At 36.5% G+C, this 20031-nt stretch overlaps 1 long non-coding RNA gene across 3 annotated transcripts; it reads left to right on the forward strand.

Moving 5' to 3' along the window:
• Window positions 1–11636: 11636 nt before the first annotated feature.
• On the forward strand, window positions 11637–19401 carry LOC113310653. Of its 3 annotated transcripts, XR_003341293.1 has the most exons (8): window positions 11637–12101; window positions 13082–13157; window positions 13586–13765; window positions 14107–14177; window positions 14264–14333; window positions 14931–14997; window positions 15108–15183; window positions 17110–19401. It is a non-coding gene; the product is annotated as an uncharacterized LOC113310653 (long non-coding RNA). The 3 variants fall into 3 exon arrangements; XR_003341295.1 differs by lacking the exon at window positions 15108–15183; XR_003341294.1 differs by lacking the exons at window positions 14931–14997; window positions 15108–15183.
• Window positions 19402–20031: the final 630 nt, after the last annotated feature.

Below are 20031 nucleotides of genomic sequence, written 5' to 3' on the forward strand. Positions count from 1 at the left end.
TTTTATATAGACGGAGCACTAAACATGACATAACTTAACTGTCGGATATCAACACACCTATTCCAATCCTGTCCACTCGACAAAAACAACGTTTCTTCTTTTTTTTTAATTTAAAAAAACAAAAAAAGTTCACCTAATTGCAGCCACACTTTTCTTATTTGCCGATCGGCCCTCTATATCCCGGCAAGATTGGGGTATACTCAGATTGATTAGAGTATATCCATTTTATTCCCATCCAAACTAGTATGCTAGGGGTGTTGAAAGATCAAATCGTCTCAAAAAAAAACCAAACCGGTCAAAAATCCATCTAAAAAAATTTCAAAATCTTTTTCTAAAACTCTAACTATGAATTCAAATCAAAAGAAGAAGGATTTTTTTTTTTTTGGATTATACAGGTTTTGAGGTTGGGTATGATTTTGTACCCAATCTCAAAACGTGTATGATTCAACATTTTTATCAACCGTTGGCATGGTATCCTTTTGTCGAACTTGCCGATTTTTATTAGTCATCATCTTTCTTGGTTGAATATCGTGCCGACTTTTCATCTATGAAATTAACATTTACAGTGCCGACTAATCATGCATTTGTAACACCTTTCCCTGTTTTTCAAAAACCCTGTAGTCGGAATGGTATTTTTTGTCGACCTTGCCGACTATAAGGTAGCCGGCAAGGTAAAAAATCAATCAGCATGCCGACTAGTGTCACATTTACAACAGTCTCATGTATATCAAAAATAATAAAGTCGACATCTTCTTCATTCACCGACCTTGCCGACCGGATATAGTCGGCGTGATATACATCCGTAGACCTTGCCGGCCAGATATAGTCGGCATGTTCGTCATTCATCGACCCTGCCGACTTTTCATAGTTTCAGAACTGAAAGTGTTGACTTTTTTCTTTAATTTTGAGTATGATTTCACACATCAGCTTTGCAATCCCCTTTTTAGAAGTGTTTGGGTAGTATGTTTTCGTTTCTATTGCAAAAAAAATTCTCAAAATAATTTTTTTCATCAAAAATCTTCCCACAAGAGTTCAATCAAAAACAAAATTTGATAACTTAAATTCATAAATTTTAATATACTTTATTAATTCATTTAAACTTAATTATTCAAACTAATCAGAATTTTTAATGGTAATTAAACAAGAATACATTAGCCATTTAGAATATACAAGGTTAAGGGGTGGCCCGTTTTACTTCAAAATAACCTGGTTTTTGTCTTATTAGGTATACCCCAATTAATTTTGGTAGTGGAAGTATTACATCCAGAGAACATTTTGCTTTGTCTAAAGGAGGATATTTAAGTACAGCAGTCGGTGTGATTCATGGATTACCAGCGAATTCATCGGTCTCTTCATTTGGTTACCACATGAAAAAAGATAGCTATACATATGGACCGAGGGACCACGTTATTATACATATTGTACCACATCAAATAAATGGATTAATGGATCTTCTTCGAATTTGATGTTCTCAAAAAGTCCTCGGAATATTGAGTCGCGTTTTATTGGTAACATTATGATATCAGTGTTGGAGGATCAGATATGGTTTTATGATTTGAAAGGTGGCGAGTGGTCTGAAGGTATAGAATTACCTATTCCTCCAAAAACCGGAGATAAGATACATCTCTGTTTTGTGGAGCGAAGTATTTTATGTGCACTGTATGCATGTAAAATGGGAAACTCAACTGTTTTACATATTCAGTTCAGCATGGAGTTATCTCGTTACTTAACGGTGCAATTTTTGACGTGCTGGGTAATTCCAGATTAACATTTCCCACCTTAGCGTCGGTTGTGCAAGGAGCGGACAGGTCGGCGTAAAACCTATGTCCTATCTTGAGAGTTAACATTGTCTCCTACCCTACCCGGTACTCGCTACTGGAAAAGGGTTTCGGTTCTCGGTTCTCGGGTAATTCCAGATTATCAACGGTTTCCCCTCTGTAAGTATTCTCTTACCTTACTTATTATATTAATGGACTTGGTCAATTTTGCTAGAAAAGAATCACCTTACAGTTTTTTTCTTTATTTTTTTTCTTTCTACTCAAGAAATCTGGGGACCCAAAAGGACAAAGCTAAGGTAAATTTTCGAAACCCATGCGTTTATATTATTTTGCCATGTCTGGGTTGCACATTGTCTAACTCGTTCGATATATTATAAATGGAATATACACAATGAACATTATACAAATGTAACAGTAGTATGGGGTAATATTTTCTTACTGTCAACTTATTATCCACTCATTTGTATACTAGTCATGCTAAATTCACTCTCATGTTAACTTCCAATGTGTATAAGAGCCTTATAAGGAACTTTACTGAGTACCTTAAAAGTTAAGTACTCCTAGAAAATATTTAGGGGTGCCTGTTTTCTGAGGCAGGGTCTCTGGTGCCACCTTCTGACCTTGCTCTTAAGTTATTAAAAAGAATGCATGGCTGAAAAGCTAAATCCTAAGAATTTTCTGGTGGTACTACCTTACTTAAAGCTGCTTCATAACCAATCTCGAATCACGTTACGTCTGTTTTGGAAATTTTTGTTAATGTAAATAAGTTGTTCAACAAGTACAAATAAAGACTTTCTTTGGCAAAGCAGAAATGGCGGTCATAAGATGCATAGTGTTGATTAGAATCTGCCAACCGGGTTTAGGAATTAGATATTTAACTTGAAAGATTAGCTTTCTTGGGTAAATTGGTTTGGAGGATTCATTCTTACACTGAGTCCACTATATCTCATCTGTTGCTAAGTTTTCGTAAAAGAACCCTCAAAAGTATGTTAAAAAGTATCCCTGAACATGGGACACATATTTTTAAAAAGTATCATGTTGCACCATCATTTCCCCCTAGTTTTGGTTTCTTCACTTTGGACATGTGTCACTTTAGATCACTTAAATTTTTGGAGTAAGGTAATTCATAGGTGATGTTATTAATCCTAATATCAATTGTCTTTCTCTGTTTGGTTAGGTGAAAGAACTGCTTTATCGCACCAAGAATAGTGTAGACAACCGGATACCTTGGAAGTTGGCGGAAGATGGTGAGTACCACCAAAGTTTAGGCCTGATACTTGGGAATAAGATGCCGTATTGTATTAGATACAACGTTATACTTAAGAATTTGATGCCTAGCAATGGTAAACGATCATGCATGCACGCAGGGTGGAGTACATCTTTGAAAAGCGTTCTTAGTAGCTTCAACACTGAGCAATTATGGGTAGAAACCTGCTTTACCGACTGTGATAGAAAACTGAAAATGGGTCAAAGATTGCAATTGTACTGTGAGTAATTTAGTTATTTGATTGTGTAAAACTAGTTGTTGTTTTTTTTGTCATGTAAATTTTTGAGTAGAAAATATTAGTTGGTGTTTGTATTTCAAACTTTGATACCAATATTGCAGGAGACTGACGGAGTCATTTGTGTGGTTTAAAGAGCGAGACTTATATATTAAAGGTATAAATGCTGGTAAGGTCGTGTTCCAAGAGTACGACAAGAATTATAGGTATCCTGAGCTAAAGGATTGCGCAATTTTGACAGGTACACATTGCAAGGGTTTTTTTCTTCTTTTTTTTTGGAAAATGAACTTAGATCAAACAGCTAGTTAGGAGTTTCAGAGAACCTCACATCTTTCAAGTTTACAAACTTGACAACATAATAAAGAAAGTTATCGCATGTTCCTCCATCCACTGTGGAGCTTGTGTCTAGCATTTTCAGACATCCTCTCCAGATTCTTTAGTTGTCGACAACATTGAACCCTGATATTTTTATCTTGTAGCTCCACCTTACTGTTGGGGAAAAATGTAACAACAATCGAAGTAATTGAGAAGAGAATACTTAGCTCAAACCGATGCTTGACTGATATTCCTAGAGATGCACAGAAAAAGGTAGAGGCACGTATATGATACACTGTCCTAAAGGCAATATCGCCTGCTACTCCTCTGAGATGCTATAGCAGTTGGCGAGTCACCTCCAGGATACAACTACTGATAGTACCCCTCAATGTAGCATACAAAGAGAGTACCCTTAGAACTTGGCAGCGTTTAACAAAACTTAAAAACAGAGAAAACTTGTTTACTGAAAGCAAAGAGAGAGAGTAGAAGAGATGTTTCTCTGTTCTATCTTTAATGATCTTAAAACTACTCTCTTATATAGTGCTTATGTCGTTACAAACAAGAGGGAAAAAACCCATGCAAAGAACCCATGCGTATGATAGAAATGCTGGTAATGTTTGGTTAAAAACAGTGCAAGACAAAATGTCAGGCATAGAGCAGAGTGTTGCTATTGCAGAAAACAACTTTAACTTTTGTCAGGTTCTGGAAAACAACTTTAGCTTTTGTCAGGTTTAGAAAACAGCTTTTGATTTTGCTTTTGTGAGTCAGTCAAAAGCATGCGAGACACATAAAGAAGCCAAGCCAAAACACGTACATACAAGGAGTAAGTTCTACATGTGTGGAAAACACGTACCAAAAGTTTTAGCAAAAAGATAGGCACGTGCGGGAAAGGCAACCTTTCCCTAGTCTAGGTATTCTCCCTCACACAAAAGTGTGTTGACCCAAGGGCCATGCCCTTTTAGCCAATTCTATGGTATTTAAGTCTAAAATTCTATGGTATTTAAGTCTAAAGAGAGTACATGTCTGATGAAACTATTGAAAGATATAAAGCAAGATTAGCAGCCAAGGCTATACTCAAAACTTATGGAATTGACTATCAAGAAACCTTTGCTCGTGTTGCTAAGATGAACACTATTTGTGTCTTGTTATCATTGGCAGCAAACAAGGATTGGCCACTTCAACAGTTTGATGTGAAGAATGCTTTTCTTAATGGTGATTTGGAAGAGGAAGTATACATGGACATTCCTCCTGGATTTCAACAGCCCTGCTCTATTTCAAAATGAAGCCCCGACAATAAACCAAACCAGATGAACCTGGCCATTAATCATCAAAGCCTGAACCTTAGTCACCAGGAGCAGGTGCGAGGTCGGTAGCGGGAGCGAGATTCGTGAAAAATTTAAAAAATGAAATTCGTGGAACGAATCGGGAGCGTAAATAAGTTTTATAAATATATTAATTGTACCACTAATTTTTTTAATAAAGAAACAAATAATATAGAAAATTTAATAAAATTACTACTTTCTAGTTATCTTAAGTGTGTCTCTCAATCATTCACTTTTTTTTGTCTCTTGGAACTGTTCCTAGCTTTTTGAAGCCGATTTCTCGCTTGTGTATCGTGTGAGTTTGGGGTTGGAAGTGGAGGTGGAAGTGTAGATGATGTAGGGGAAGAATGAGGTATAGGAGAAGGTGCTGTGGTTTGAGCAAAGTAATTATCTTCTTCTAAATCAGATGCATTGTTAAGTTCTCTTGATTTGATTTTGGTTCTTCAACTTGTTCTTCGTCTTCCTCTTCTAAGTCTATAACAGAGCTAGAAGAATTACAAGTATCCATGGAAGGAAAAAGAAGAGATGTAGGTTTTTTTTGGTGCTTGGTATATTGAAGAGTATCGTCGTCATATATATAGTTTTAGGTGATACTCTAAATTGGTAAACATAAGTCAATTTTGGTATAAAATAAAAAAACATAATTACACAATTTGGAAATTGTGTTTAAAATTGGAAATTCTACTGGTATTCATGAAAAAGATCCTCCCTCATTAGGAGCGAGTTTCTCAGTAGTTTGGAGCGAGTATCTCAGTGGTTAGGAACGCGTTCCCGTTGTGAATCTTATTGAGGAGCGCAGATACGAGTATCTCAATGAGATTCGTGAGGGGTTTCACAATTCTGGTGACTAAGGCCTGAACATTGCAAAAAGCAGTATATATCTGGAAAAACGGAAAACAGGTATATCTTATAGAACAGAAACGGTAATATACCTTCACCAGATGTAATATGTAGAGTGGAAGCTAAGGGCCTGTTTGGTAGTGTTTTTCAAAACAGTTTTCACTTTTCAAAAACGCTGAAAACAGAAAACATTAGAAAACTAGTTTGGTAGGCAAGTTTTTTGAAAACGTTTTCAGTTGTTTTCCGTTTTAGAAAACGAGAAAAATGAAAACGATAATTTATCGTTTTCACTGTTTTCTTTTTTTTCTGTCTTTCCTATTTTTGCTTTCTGCTTATGAAGAAAAGAAAAGAAGAAGAACTACAGTGGACGAATGAATGAGCAGAAAGCCATCTCCAATTGGTTCAACGGAAGTCTTCAATTACAAAACCCATTTGCTCAAACATATTGGTCAGATAGGTAACCTCGATTTTTTGGTCTTCAAACTTTGAAAGAGTTACTACCTCTAGTGATTACTTTCTTTGTAATATCCTTGTAAATGCAAAATTTGAATCTCGTGACAGTAAACATGTTCAAACTTTATCTTTCGGGTTTGGGATTCATTTTCAGTTACATGGCTAATGAATTTTAACTCAAAACCTGGTAATCTAGTAGATGCCAGCAAAGCGTTTGATGAAATGCATGAACGAGATATTGTTGCATAGATGGGTTATGTGCAAACCAAATAATTTTGTGAATCATTAAAATTATTTGAGATACCGATTGAGTTAATTTGATGCAATTCCTAATGGTTATATATGTTCTTCTTTCTTGGAAATACGGCTTAAACTTGATTTGCTAATGGAACATTAGTTTGTTTTGGGAAAATATTCAGCTAGGAAAATTTCCCATGAATGAGATGCAAGAACATTTGTTTTTAGCTGTATTGCGATAGAACTATTTCACTAAAGCAGCGACATTATCAAAGATACTAACAGTTAGCTTGTCCTTAGATTTTTGAAAATGAATGAATAATGTGAACAGTTCGATATCACTTGGCTGATTTTCATCAAAATGTGTTTTTGAAAACAGTTTTTAATTTTCTTACCAAACATCTTTTTAACTTTAACAGAAAATGAAAACAATGAAAAGGGGTCTGTTTTAAAAACAGTTGAAAACTATTTTTGAAAACTGTTTCTGAAAATGGTACCAAACAGGCTCTAAATTTTCGTATAGCATAACCTAGGACTTGTGCAGTCGAAAATATCTGTTGTTACCTGCTCCAATTACAAACCATCTGTTTTTCTAAAATCGCAAAAAACTAAGAAGCCCTTCACCATGCATCTCAACCAAGATAACACCAACTTGCACAGATTTAAATATAAGTTGGTTACATCCAAATAAGTAACCAATACAAATCAAATTCAAATTCAAATTCGAACATAGGAGTAGTCCATACACTGAAAGCAAAAAACATCAAGACAGAAATAAATAAATAGAAATAGTTTGACTATTGTGCTGACTGGAGCCAAACAACAGGACATAAGTGACTAAAAGAAAGCATGATACCTTCGTGTATTATTCGCTGTTCTTCCAGTAAGCACCCATCCCGCAGGTAACTTATCTAACATAAGTTGTTTTAAACCATCTGTACTGTTTATTATACTCACTTCTCCTTCTGGAATGAAGGATTTCAGTGAAAGGAAGTTCTCCACTTGAGCGTCCAGCTGATAATTAAGGTACGGGCAAAGAAAATCATCTCCAGAACCAACAACACTGGCTGGTCGTTGGAACGGTTGCTTCATATTACAAGTTTGAAAAATATACGGATAGGCGCGGGAGCCTCTTACCACCTCAAGATGTTTTGTTTGCAGATTGTAGAATGTAAGACATTCCCCATCAAACCAATACAATAATAGATGATTGTAGAGAGCCAGCACAGGCATAGGAGGTGTAGTAGTTGTAGGCTCGAAGTAACAACAGAAGCCTGGTAGTAAGCCTTTCCGATCCTTAATCTGAACATCAAAAGTCTCCCCCTTGGTCCATTCTTGCTTGACCTTGTCCTTCAATATATACAGATGCATCTTACAACAACTACTCCAACCACTGTTGCTATACATTATTATCTTCTGAAAACGTGCAATGCAAGGATGTCCCTGAAACTGCAGGAGTTGCTGGTGATCAGCTACTAAATATTGATGCTCATTCGTCGTCCGGGACGCCAGAGTAGATTCAGCTGGGAGTCGAATGAGCTGAATCTTCTCCTTGTGAAGGTCAAAAGAGAGCAGCATTTCGGTCTTGTTATTATTATTGTTACCATCTTGTTCTTCTAATACTTGATTAGTGACCCTCCAGAAAAGATCAGCACCGCAGAGGGTAGCGGAAGCTGATGGACAAGAATTTCTGGAAACTCTTGTTACCATGCGACTAGGAAAAGGAGAAGAACCTGGTGGTGGTGACAATTCAGCAGTACTAGTAAGACACTTTCTCCAGGAATTAGTACCCAATGTAAAGACCATGCAAAGAAACCCATCATTGGTTCTTGAAGTAAAAACAAGTACCACCTTATACTCTCCTGACAATGAATCAAAACCAAAACCATGACACAATGGGTTGTACCCAGATCCTTCATCAGTAGGATTCCGGTAAAAGATTCCGAGTGTCTCGCCCCTGATGGGGTTGGTGACACTTACTGACCCATAAGTACCAACATATTCATTCGCTATTTTAACACATACTAAACCATTACAATTACCTACTGGTTCATTCTTGAGCTGGAAAGTTGCGATATTGCGACATTTAAAATCAAAGGCATGATCTTTTTTACTCCTCTCCAAACTAAAAAAGTAAATGTTTTCTCCAAGGGGTTTCTTCTTCAAAGAGAGACTATGGAGACTGAAAAAGAGACTTAATTTATTTTGATTTTGAGATAAATGAATGGTAGCAAATCGTTTATCATTGAGAATTGTGTTGTACCATAACTTACTCATCAAACTGCATTTGGCTAGAGCCAGGCCTGATGACCTCGTCAGTATATTTTCGATTACGAATTCCTCGGGAAGATGTTGAAGAGGATAATCATTTTCACTTACTGTAACTCTTCTCCTTTTCTTCTCTGTGATGTTTTTCCCTCCTCCTTTTTCGACCGTTTCTTTTCTTTTCCTGTTGATACCTTTGTTTTTCAGCACTCCACCATCATCGTCGATTTCACTTACTAAAACTCTTCTTCTTTTCTTCTCGGGTTCTCCTCCTCCCTTTTCAACCTTTTCTTTTCGTTTTCTGTAGATAACTTTGCTCTGCACCACACCACCATTGACAATTTCAGTTTCCCTGCTCCTGCTTCTCAAACACATGGTGAAATTGTTCTTCGACCCATCATCGGCAATCTCATTTTTCCTGTTTCTCAAACACATCCTCACTTCTGAAACTCAATAGAATACTAATGTCTGTCTGATACGAGGTTTAATTGATCGAATCTGTAGTATTTTTATCTGCCGGAGAAGAGAGGCGGAAGAAAGAAGAAGAAGCTCCAGATTAGAATTTAGGGTTATCTGTAAATAGTGGGTTTTTGAGGTATTATTTTTCCGCCCTTGGGCGTTCACAACCTTCTTCCTCCGTTAGTGATATCAGACCAGAAAGCGTACGAATGATATTAGACCAGCGTCATCTATTTTTTTTTTGAATATTAACCTGGCCGAATCGCAACTTGTGTGTAAAATTAATTGAGAGTTACACTTAAAAAAAACTGCTTTGATCGATTGATCAAGTGACAATGTTTAGTTCTACAAACCTTTTTTTTTTAATAATACTAGGCTTTTTTATATAGGTTTCGAGAATTCTTAATTGCATCAGGACTGATAAATAGAAAATCACCTTACCTAGGAAATTTACCAAAATTAAGAAAGAGTAATTCTTAATTAAGGAACAAACTTCTTTTTTTTTTTTAAGAAAAGGTTATATTAAGGGGAAAAAAGATGTACAACACCTGAGACAAAACCACATATGTATCACAGTGTCCCAATAAAATAAGATTTGATTAACACTAAACCCTTTAAAAACCTCTTTCTCGAAACTCCATAAAATTAGAGTTAAGGGATCCATGAAGGACTTATCCCAGCAGGTATTTCCGTTGATTTTAGTATGTTTCGGTTTGCTTATTATTTGAGGAATTCGGATGGCTGATCTTCTGTTCTGCCTGTAGGTTGTAATTCTAGTTAGCAAAATCTATGGCATTGGTAAAACTCTTCCCTCGGCTCCAGTAGAAACTGATACCGCAGCACGGAGTGAAGCTTTTGTTGAAAAACCTATGGAGGTATGGTCTCACAAAACCTATTATTAGAAACTAGATGGATAGAAACATAAGATTGTTTCTGTTATACTGAATATTTTTCAAATATGTGATGCGTTGATCTGTATTCTACTTTGAAGTTTCAGGTTGGAGAACCATATAGGGTCTATTCAGATGTGCCAGCACCTGCTAACCAAGGGAGTTTACGCATTGAGTCTCCAACTAAACATGTAAGTACTGATTAGCTCAGTTCTTGAAGGATTTTTGTTGTCCTGTGATTTCTTAAGTTTAGCGTCTCATTAGTGTGAATAAGACAGACCATGTCTCTGAAACTTAAAGATGAAGTATGAGTGGATTAACTTGTATCTTCCTTTGTCTAAAAATGCACTGGTTTCTTCTCAAGCATGTACTTACATTTATTGAAGCATTTCAGGATAGATCACACACCTATATGGTCTGTGGTTTCCATTTTCTTTTCTGGATGCACAAGACCCTAATTGAAATTGTATTTTTATTTTGATGTTGCAGGTCGGAGAACCATCTAGGGTCTTCTCAAATGTACCCGCACCTGCTAACTAGGGGAGTTTACGCATTGAGTCTCCAACTGAACATGTAAGTGCTGATTAGCTCAGTTCTTGAAAGATTTTTGTTGTCCTGTGATTTCTCAAGTTTAGCTTCTCATTAGTGTATATAAGAATGAAGTATGAATGGATGGAACCCCTAGCTTGTATCTTCGTTTGTCTGAAAATGCATTGGTTTCTTCTCAAGCATTTACTTAATTTTTTCAAGCATAGCAGGATAGATCACACATCTACTAAGTTTAGCGTCTCTGTTAAAGTTGTTTTTATTTTTGATGTTGCAGGTTGGAGTACCTCTACGGTTTCAGATGTGCTCGAACTTGTCAACCAAGGGATCGTTTGAATGATCCGACGGTCAAGATCAGATGTAACTTTTTTGTTTCATGTGAAACGGCATCCCTGCTAATTCTGGTCACCCCTTTAACATTCATGGAATTCTTTTCTACGACGGAGGTAGGATTATTTATGTTGATATTTTAGTATTATTGATGTTAATTTTTTTGCTTAATCATCAAGTCTCATTAGATCAATAATCGTCAAATAAGTAACTATTACTGGGGCAGCCAAAAACAGAAACAAAAAATATATGGGCACCCATTGCGGGGAAGCGGATAAATTTTTGATTGGGGCATTTTTCATGTGTGCATAAGGGACAAATGATATGTTGACACGTGTCTTTCATATTAATTAATTTCGGTTTCCAAAAATACAAACACCAATTAAGGTAATCATTATTTTCTCAAAAAGTACACTTTTGTTTTATATATTTTTGGAAACAGAATTTCTTGAGATCAATTAACGTGAAAGACACATATCACCCTATCATTGTCCCTCATGAACCCATCAAAAAATACCCCCATAAAAAATTCATCCGACAATCTAATGTCAGAGCTATGCTAAATATTTCATGAAGAAAACATTGTGGTGTTTTGTTATTAACCTAAGACAGGAGTTAAATCGGTAACAGAAAAAATAGCGCTGAACCATTAGATAAGTTAATAAAGTCGCATTTTATCGCACTATGTCACCACACCGTATCATGGTTGTAGCAAAGCTTCATTTTTGGAGGTGCCAGCCCAACAGATATAGACGTTGTATCCGTTGCGCACAGATTATCCGTCTGTCACCGGATACAACCGTTGTACTTCAATTGATTTTATTGTAAATCAATTACGGGCTTTAGTATTTCTTTTTTATTTGATTCTTTGATTTTTATTTTCATGAAAGTCTCTCTCTTTCTCATCGTCTAGGTTTCAGTGAGAGAAGAGAAAAATTTTCTCAGCAGTTTAATCAAACCCATCTTCAATAGATTTTAGGTTTCAACAAATCTGATAAGTTTTTCTCATCAATCAATAATGTAGTCTAATCAAACCCCATCTTCATAACCCATATGAGTTTTTCTCATCAAAACTGAAATCTCGATCTACAAATTGTTTCCCTGAAATATAAAAATCAAATCATTCAACCTCTGATATAAACTAGTTTATTGGATTATCATCAGGTATAAACTAGTTTGTGGTTAATTTTATTTTTATCTGATCGAGTAATGGGTTTTTTATTTTTACCAACTAGTATCTGAAAGAGTTAGGGTTTTTAATTTTGGTGTTTTTTTTTGTAATATGTAGATTTGAAGTATTAGGTTTGTTTCGGTTATTTTTTCTATTCAGTGATTGCTTAATAGTAGAAGTTTGCTCTGTTCTTTATTGTACTGTTGAGAGTTTTAGCACCATGAATGCAGTTCATAATTGTAGTGGTGCATCTGTTATTAATATGCTTACTTGATGTATATGTAATAAAGGGATTCCGTAATTTGTATAATAGGTTATTGAATCGCTTGTTTATATCGGTATCTTTCTTTTTTGGAAAGTGCTTGCTATTTATATTTTTGAAATCGATTTTTGAAACAGTATAGTTAATATAGTATAATATAAAGCTTTATGTACAGTTAAATAGCCAGATATTCATCCTGATAAAGATTTTTGGAGAGGCTGTACCCTTATTTGCACCATCACTCTCTCATATTCGTGACAGTATATTAGACACCCTATACCAGCATATGCAAGAGTAACTGTACTCACGTAGGTGGTCATATATTAGAGATTTTGGTAGCATGGGAGGTTTATATGTGCTATGTAACCAATTATGTATGTTCTATCTCAAGAATCTTAAGCCAAAATATGCTTAGTGTTTTTAAGACACAATTTCTCAAAAGATTGACAAGACAGATTTGATTCTGTTGAAAAGGAAATCATGGCTTCAATTTCGCTCCATATTTTCAATTATCAATTGTGTTGTATTCTGAATTTTTATTTTCCTCTTATTCTTTCGACTCTATTTTACTTTTAAGTCAAAAAGTATTTTTTCTATTCATCTGTATAATAATGGTTAAGGACAAGATCTTTGATTGGATTCACATCTTTACAATATGTTACTATCTCAAGAGCTTAGACTAACATTCACTTTGTTCCTATCTTCTATTAGGGATTAAGGGGCCGTAGTAGACAGGGAAGCTGCTCAAATTAAGTCATGCACAGCTGTTCGTCCAAGAACCGCAAAGGTTTGTAAATATTCTTCTTCTTCCCAGTTCTCACTGCTACAATAGCTTTTTCCATACATACATTTGTAGCGAACTTGAACCGATATAATTTGTGGGTGATGACAGTAATGGAAAATGAACTTGTTTTTGTTGGACAAATTCTGGTACTGATATAACTTGTGGTAACTTAATTCTAATTCCATATATATTTGGTATGGTGGTGTTGAGGTCAGAATTAGTTTGGTGATCATCTTTTTTATCTTTAGAATCAGAGTCAATCAATTTTTGTAGTTTGAGTTAGTTAATAATAGTAATACGGTATCTGATAGTTCAGCTTGTCGATGTTTTTTTTTTCTTCTTATGCTGATGTTTTATGAGAATGCAAATGGAACCTGGTTTATATTTCCTGGTTATTTGTAGATTCTAAAATTTGTGTATATTACGAGTAGGCAGGAGTTGAACTTGGTGAAAACATTGATGACAAGAGCCCACAACATGAATTGTATGAGTATTTGGTCCCGAGTATACTCCCTGTGTTGCTCCCGGTAAGCTCCCGGAGAATCTCTACTTTCAGGAAAGACCACCTGATACAGCGCTTCCAGAGGTCTACTTTCTGCATCTATTATCTGGTACCTCTAATTCTCTCCCTCTCTATCTTTCCCTCTCTCCCCAGTATCTATCGATGTCTCTTTCTGTCTTGCACTAATAAGCTCCCCCATTCTATGCACTCCTCTGATTATTAGCACATGGGATGTGATTCTGAGGGTGTCAATTCAATCAAACGAAGTTAGTGTACTGTATTCAGAGACAACCATCATTAGTTTTTCTCACTTTCTTTTGATTGTTTCTATGTTTTAGTTTCCAAGTTAATCTAAAAACTCAGTTTTCGTAGTGATGTGAGAATTCCAAATATAACTTCTAATCAAAATATCATGGTATCGAAAGCTAACTCATCAAATGCTGAATGCAGGGAGAAGAAGGTCGAGAGGATGCATATGAGAGATGGGATCCAGATTCTGACGTTGAAGTTGAGGACTAGCGGTACTTTTCTTTTGTCCTTTCCTTGTTTTGCTCTCAAGTTAAAAATATATTTTCTAATGTTGTTAATATTTTGGTTTTGCCTGCAGTAAACCTATGGAAAACAACTCATAGCCTGCAAGAGTGAAGAGAATACTCGAACCTGAAGTACAAGTTATGGTATTTTCTGTTCCTTCTCTCGAATTTGATTCACTTAATATCAACTTGGTAAGTTCGGATGCTAGACATGTTACTCCCCTAGGGGATAGGTCCTTTAAGTTTACGCTCGAGTAGATGGTGGAGTCTTTTGGTGACTCGCTTGTCCTATCAGGATTCAGCTGATAGTGATTTAAATTACAGTTGTCACAATCAGTTGTCTTGGTTTATTCCGCTGCGCTAGACTACTTTCATTCTCATCCTCAGATACTGTAGACCTTCTTCTTTCTTTTAACCAGCCTTTTTATAGTTTCACATCCATATAATGTCGAATTATCCTAGAAGAATTTTCCATACTTGAACCATGTATGTGCTTAACCAAAAATTGGATCATTGAGCTATAACACAAGGTGCAACGTGTCGCAACAGTGTCAGTCGTTTTCTCCGTGAGTCAGAATGATTTATTTGTGGTGTTAAAATTGACCAAACACACAGGACTTTTGGGCATTTGGTTTAGGATGTTGAAGTGTTATATAATGCCATGGATGAAGTTTATCTCACTATGTTGGAGTTAAATTATATAGTTTCATTTTTACATTTTCAAAGTTGTTGTGTCTTCAGATTGTGGGAGGGTAGGTTGACTGGGTTTGAACGGATAACCTAGTGTAAAATGACATTTTGTTCCGAGGTAAGATTTGTGGGTCTCCTTTAGTAACATTTTTCATCATTTGGTTAGTTTTTCTTTTCAGTGAGCATGTTTTGCGTGTTTTTCTGAAGATCATAATTTTCATTCTTCAGGGGTCTGTTACCTAATGTATAATGACAAAGTCTGTCAAGTATGGATGGATTTTTTCAACCTGGACATACTTAGAAGGTGGGTCTCTGTCATCAGTGTATATCATATATGGAAAGTTAATGGATTTACATCATTACAAGAAAACATAGCTTAAGCGACCAAAATCTTAGCAAGAACACAAAGTTTTGGTTGCTTTAACAGTCGAGCAACCAAATTTCCGACCACCCAAATATTTCGTTGCTTTTCACCTGAGTCCACTTATTCTCATCCAGGACAAAAAGTATTTGGTCGTTTTATATTCTAATCAGGTAAACAAGAGCAAATACAGAAGTACTTGTGCTGGTATTTACTTTGAGGGACTAAAGACTGCCAACTAAAGAATCTATGGTCGATTAAACCTCTATCAGACACCAAGTTGTAGACACCACCCGTTTAAAAGAGAAGTGATCAGTCTTTGAAGTTTTCATATGAGATTTCAATTTTGTTCTAGAGACCTAAAAATAATTTATTGGACAGTTTGCATCAATTACTCATCCTGTGAGCTGTGATGAAGGAGAAAGCAAGTGGTGTGTAATCCTTGCACCAGCTTTATTAGTTGTAGATTAGGTATTACATAATGGTGTTCAAGTTGAATTCCACGCCAGAACCACAAGATAAAATTACTGTAGTTCAATTTCAAGAAAAACTCAGTATTTTAGTACTAGTATTAACCAAACCTGAGAGAAAACTTTTAAAGTAGTTTTTTCAAATAGGTTATAAGCGATGGTAAATTGAGATATGGAGTGTCTGGAAACTAACTCGAAGTGGAACCCAATTGTCAGTAGAGAAAAGCATAAACAGTCTTAATTTCCAATTTACAGTATCAATTAAAAAACTCTCTCAGATTACGAAGTCCGACATCATAACCTGAATTTTGGAGATTTTAATTGTATTTGATCAAATCAATCAAAAAGAGTTAGGGGTCAACTAACAATCCCTCTAAGACTAAGAATTTCAGCATCATAATCTGGATTTTGGAAATTTTAATAGCGTTTGAGTTAGTAATTGCGAGATAGCGGTGTGAGAAAAATTGATGGTAATTGTTAGGCAGTCCTGGAGAAAGAAAGTAAATGTCAAGAAACTAGAAGAGCAGAAGAATGGTGGTGAGAGATCTGATTTTATGAAAGAGAAAATAGTGGAATTAAGTTGTAGGGGTTTCAAGTTTTGAGTTTTAAAGAAAGTGGGAACTTGGGTTTCCGAAATATTTGCACGACAAAAGATGAACCAGGCGCCAACATTCCCGCTAAATCAAGTTCCCCGGAATATTTTTCCCGACAGTTTTGCCTTTATCAGACAAGTTGGTAATCCGCGTGATTACGGTCTTTGGATTCCTATTGGCCACGTTAAAATCATACGGATTCCGTTCTAATTGATTTGAGTCTTTGATTTCCTATTGGCCATGTTTAAATCATACGGATCCATCTCTAATTGATTAGATAGTCTTTGGTTTCCTATTGGCCGGAATAAAATCGTTTGGATCTATTTCTAATTAATACGTGTGGATCTTAGAATGTACGACCGGTATCGGGTAGATTGGTAGAAAACGAATGAAAATGATTAATGTCAATGGATATTTGGTTACAACCGTAGAAACCGATGGAATCCGGGAGAAATTGAGTAAGGCCTACGGGTATCAGGTAAGATAACGGATTACAAACAAAAGTGAAGTTGATGAAATTCGAAATGAATTGATAGATAACCATATAAACCCATGGAATCTAGGAGAAATCTAGTGAGGTCGAGTGATATTGGATAAAATTAACAGATAACATGTGGAATTGACTAATTAAGGTCGATGGACATTCGGTTAAAAAATACGGATACCTGGAGAAACTGATAGAAATTCGAGAGAAGTTGAGTAAGTGATAGGTGTCATAAACACATTGATTTAATATTAATTGATTATGCTTTCTTTGCTATTTTTCATGTAAATTATATCTCTTATGTTTGATTTGAATTTTGCAGGTGTTCCGGAGTCATTAGCGTAAAAGAAGAGGAAATGGTGCAAAATGGCCTAATGATTATTTCACAACTGATATTTAGTGGCCCTTATCCTAACAGATGCAATTGTGGAAGAAATTGGAAGGATGATTTTACCTCAGATTCGAGTTCCAAGTGGGTTTGAAGTGTTCATCAGGGGTTTTGTTTGAATACAGTTTTGGAGAGAGATTGTTGATGTTCATGGCCGGATTTGCAAATGCAGTTTTGAAGGTAGCTGTTGGTAATGAATCTGAGTAATGAGTCTGTGTTGCTGTTGAGCTCAAGATGAGCTGACTTGAATTGCAGAATTGAGCTGATGGGTGTTGGTAGCTGTGCTTGGAATGCAGTGAAGATGGAATTACAGTTGCTGCTGAACTGAGAAAAGAAGCAGGCAGGCAGTGGCGGAACCAGAAAATGAATGTTGGGGTGGCTTGAAAACAAAGTGGCTTGACTTGGGCTGGCTTAAGCCTATTATTTAGGCTTGATTTTTCGTAACCAAACACAATTACATTATAAAATTTAACCAATTTTTGGACTTTGGGCTGGCTTAAGCCAGCCCAAGTCACTACATGGATCCGCCACTGCAGGCAGGGGTTCGATGGTGCCAGCATGAGGACAGTGCAGGTGGTAGCTGATTTGCAGTTGATACTGCAGTTATGTTGGCTGAGTGCAGATGGTGGTGGTAATGTAGCTTTGTAGCTGAAATTGCAGGTATACATGAGTCATGGAATGGATGTTGTGTTGCAGGCGGGGATGGTAGTGTGCAAGTGATGCAGCAATGAGGTTTACACTGAAATGTGAGCTGCAGCTATGGGTCAGATGAGAAGATCAAGAACCTGCTGCCAGTATTTGAGTGTGACAGTGAAACGCCAAGAGAAGCTGAATGATGCCAAGAAAGCTAATGCAAGAGCAGAATGTTACAGAGAAATGGCTACAACTTGGAGTTGATACTGATCTGTTAATGGCGGATAGGAGCTGAGATGATGCTGCTGGAAGAATGAGATGCTGCACTACAGCTGAGATGCAGTGGAGTTAATGGAATGCGGCAATATACAGATGGTAATGGTGCTGATGATAGGCTAGCAGGTGCAAGTGTAAGTGCTGGTGGAAGGTGGAAGCTAAGAAGAGTCTTGCAAAGCTGGTAAAGATCCAGAAAGTGGTAAAATGGATGATACAGGAAATGGGTCTCTTGAGCTGAGTTGAATCTGTGTAATAATAGTAGATGATGCAAGAGGCTGTGAGGCAAATATAAAGCTGCAGGCATGAATTGGAGCCGAGTTGCGACTGGAATTTCAGGTTTAGAAAGCAGTGGTCGAGTTTGTTATGAAGCTGTGATGGATGGCAGTTATGAGAATGAGTTGGTGTTTGGCTGGGGACTGACTTAGAGTGCAAGAAGAGATGGCAGAGATGGGACTCTGGTGGTCGCAGTATTGATCAGAATTGATGGTATGAGCAGGAAAGTGCAGTTGCTGCAATGAGTTTGTTGGTGCTGAGAAGAAATGATGCAGATGGAATTGATATATTCCAGAATGGTTGGTGATGTATATGTTGGTTGAGATTTGCAGGTGATGGCAGGGTTAGCAGGAAGAATAGCTTGGTTCAGTGTTTGCATTTACAAGGAATGTCATCATTGGAAGAAATGGAACTGCAGGAGATTGAAGTGATTTCTCATAGTGGTGTATATGATCTCGAGTTTGCTGAGAGAATTTGCAGAGCTGGAGATAGAGATGGGTTTGAGTGGTTTCAGGGAATGAAATGTGCACTTGGTGGTGAGCTGTGATGGGAGTGATGGTTTGAGCTAAATAGAAGACTGTCTAGTGCTGGTGCTGTTGAACCTGTGGAATGGTGGGGGTGAGTAGAGAAGATTAAAGCAGCACTGAATGTGTTTGAATTGTTAGATGTATGCCTAGGATTGTTACAGGGAAATGAAGACTAAAATGGCCTGGAATCGGCCGAAAATCACCTAGAAATAGACATAACTCGGACAGAATCGAAGTATGATGAGTTGACTCACCGATCCATGTCTGACTCAGATGGGCTTGGCTTTTATTTGACTGGGCTTGGCTAATGGGCTGAGAGACTTAAATTTGGAAGGATTTTTTTGGGGACTACTCTTCATTTTCTGGGTGTTGGGTGGATATTTGAAGTAATTTTGAGTCACCCCTTATCTAATTCTTTTTCTAATACCAAACTTGCCCTTGGTAATAAAATTGGTTAGTGTATGAATTAGTGAGTTAATTAATGATTAGTGAGATTAAATTAATAATTTGATTTTTTTACTAAAGAATTATTGAGAGGGAGAAGAAGAAGATGAAGATGATAATGAAGATGAGGGTGTTGGAAGAAAAAAAGTTAGATCTTTTTCTTTAAGAGACACAACAAGAGTATGATGTTTTGGGTACTCATGGATACTTCAAATTTAGTTAATGGTGTTTGAATTGGCCAAAACATTCCTAAATATGAACAATTTACAAATTGATTTCGGTTTGGTTAAAAAATTTCGGCTACGAAATCTGAAGAACAGGTAGCCGAACTCATCTGCAAGTATAGTTCGGCTAATATTTCTGAAAACACAGGTAGCCGAACTCAGCTTTAATGGAGTTTTTTCTTTCAGAGAAGAGTTCGGTTAGGAAAAAAAACGACGTAACCGAACTAAAAGTTCGGCTGGGTAAAAAAATTAAAAAATTGTGCGGCGTAACCGAACTCAATATACACGTTTTCATAGAAAAGTTCGGTTAGGAGAAAAAAATTGCGACGTAACCGAACTCTTTAGGAAATTTTTTTTGCGACGTAACCGAACTTTTCTCTAAAGGAAAAACCTCCATTAAAAGTTGAGTTCGGCTAGTTCGACAAAGCTTTTCACATAATTCCTAGCCGAACTTCTCTCTGCAACTTACATTTTCAACT

Source organism: Papaver somniferum, chromosome 9, assembly GCF_003573695.1.
Source record: "Papaver somniferum cultivar HN1 chromosome 9, ASM357369v1, whole genome shotgun sequence".
Taxonomy (NCBI): domain Eukaryota; kingdom Viridiplantae; phylum Streptophyta; class Magnoliopsida; order Ranunculales; family Papaveraceae; genus Papaver; species Papaver somniferum.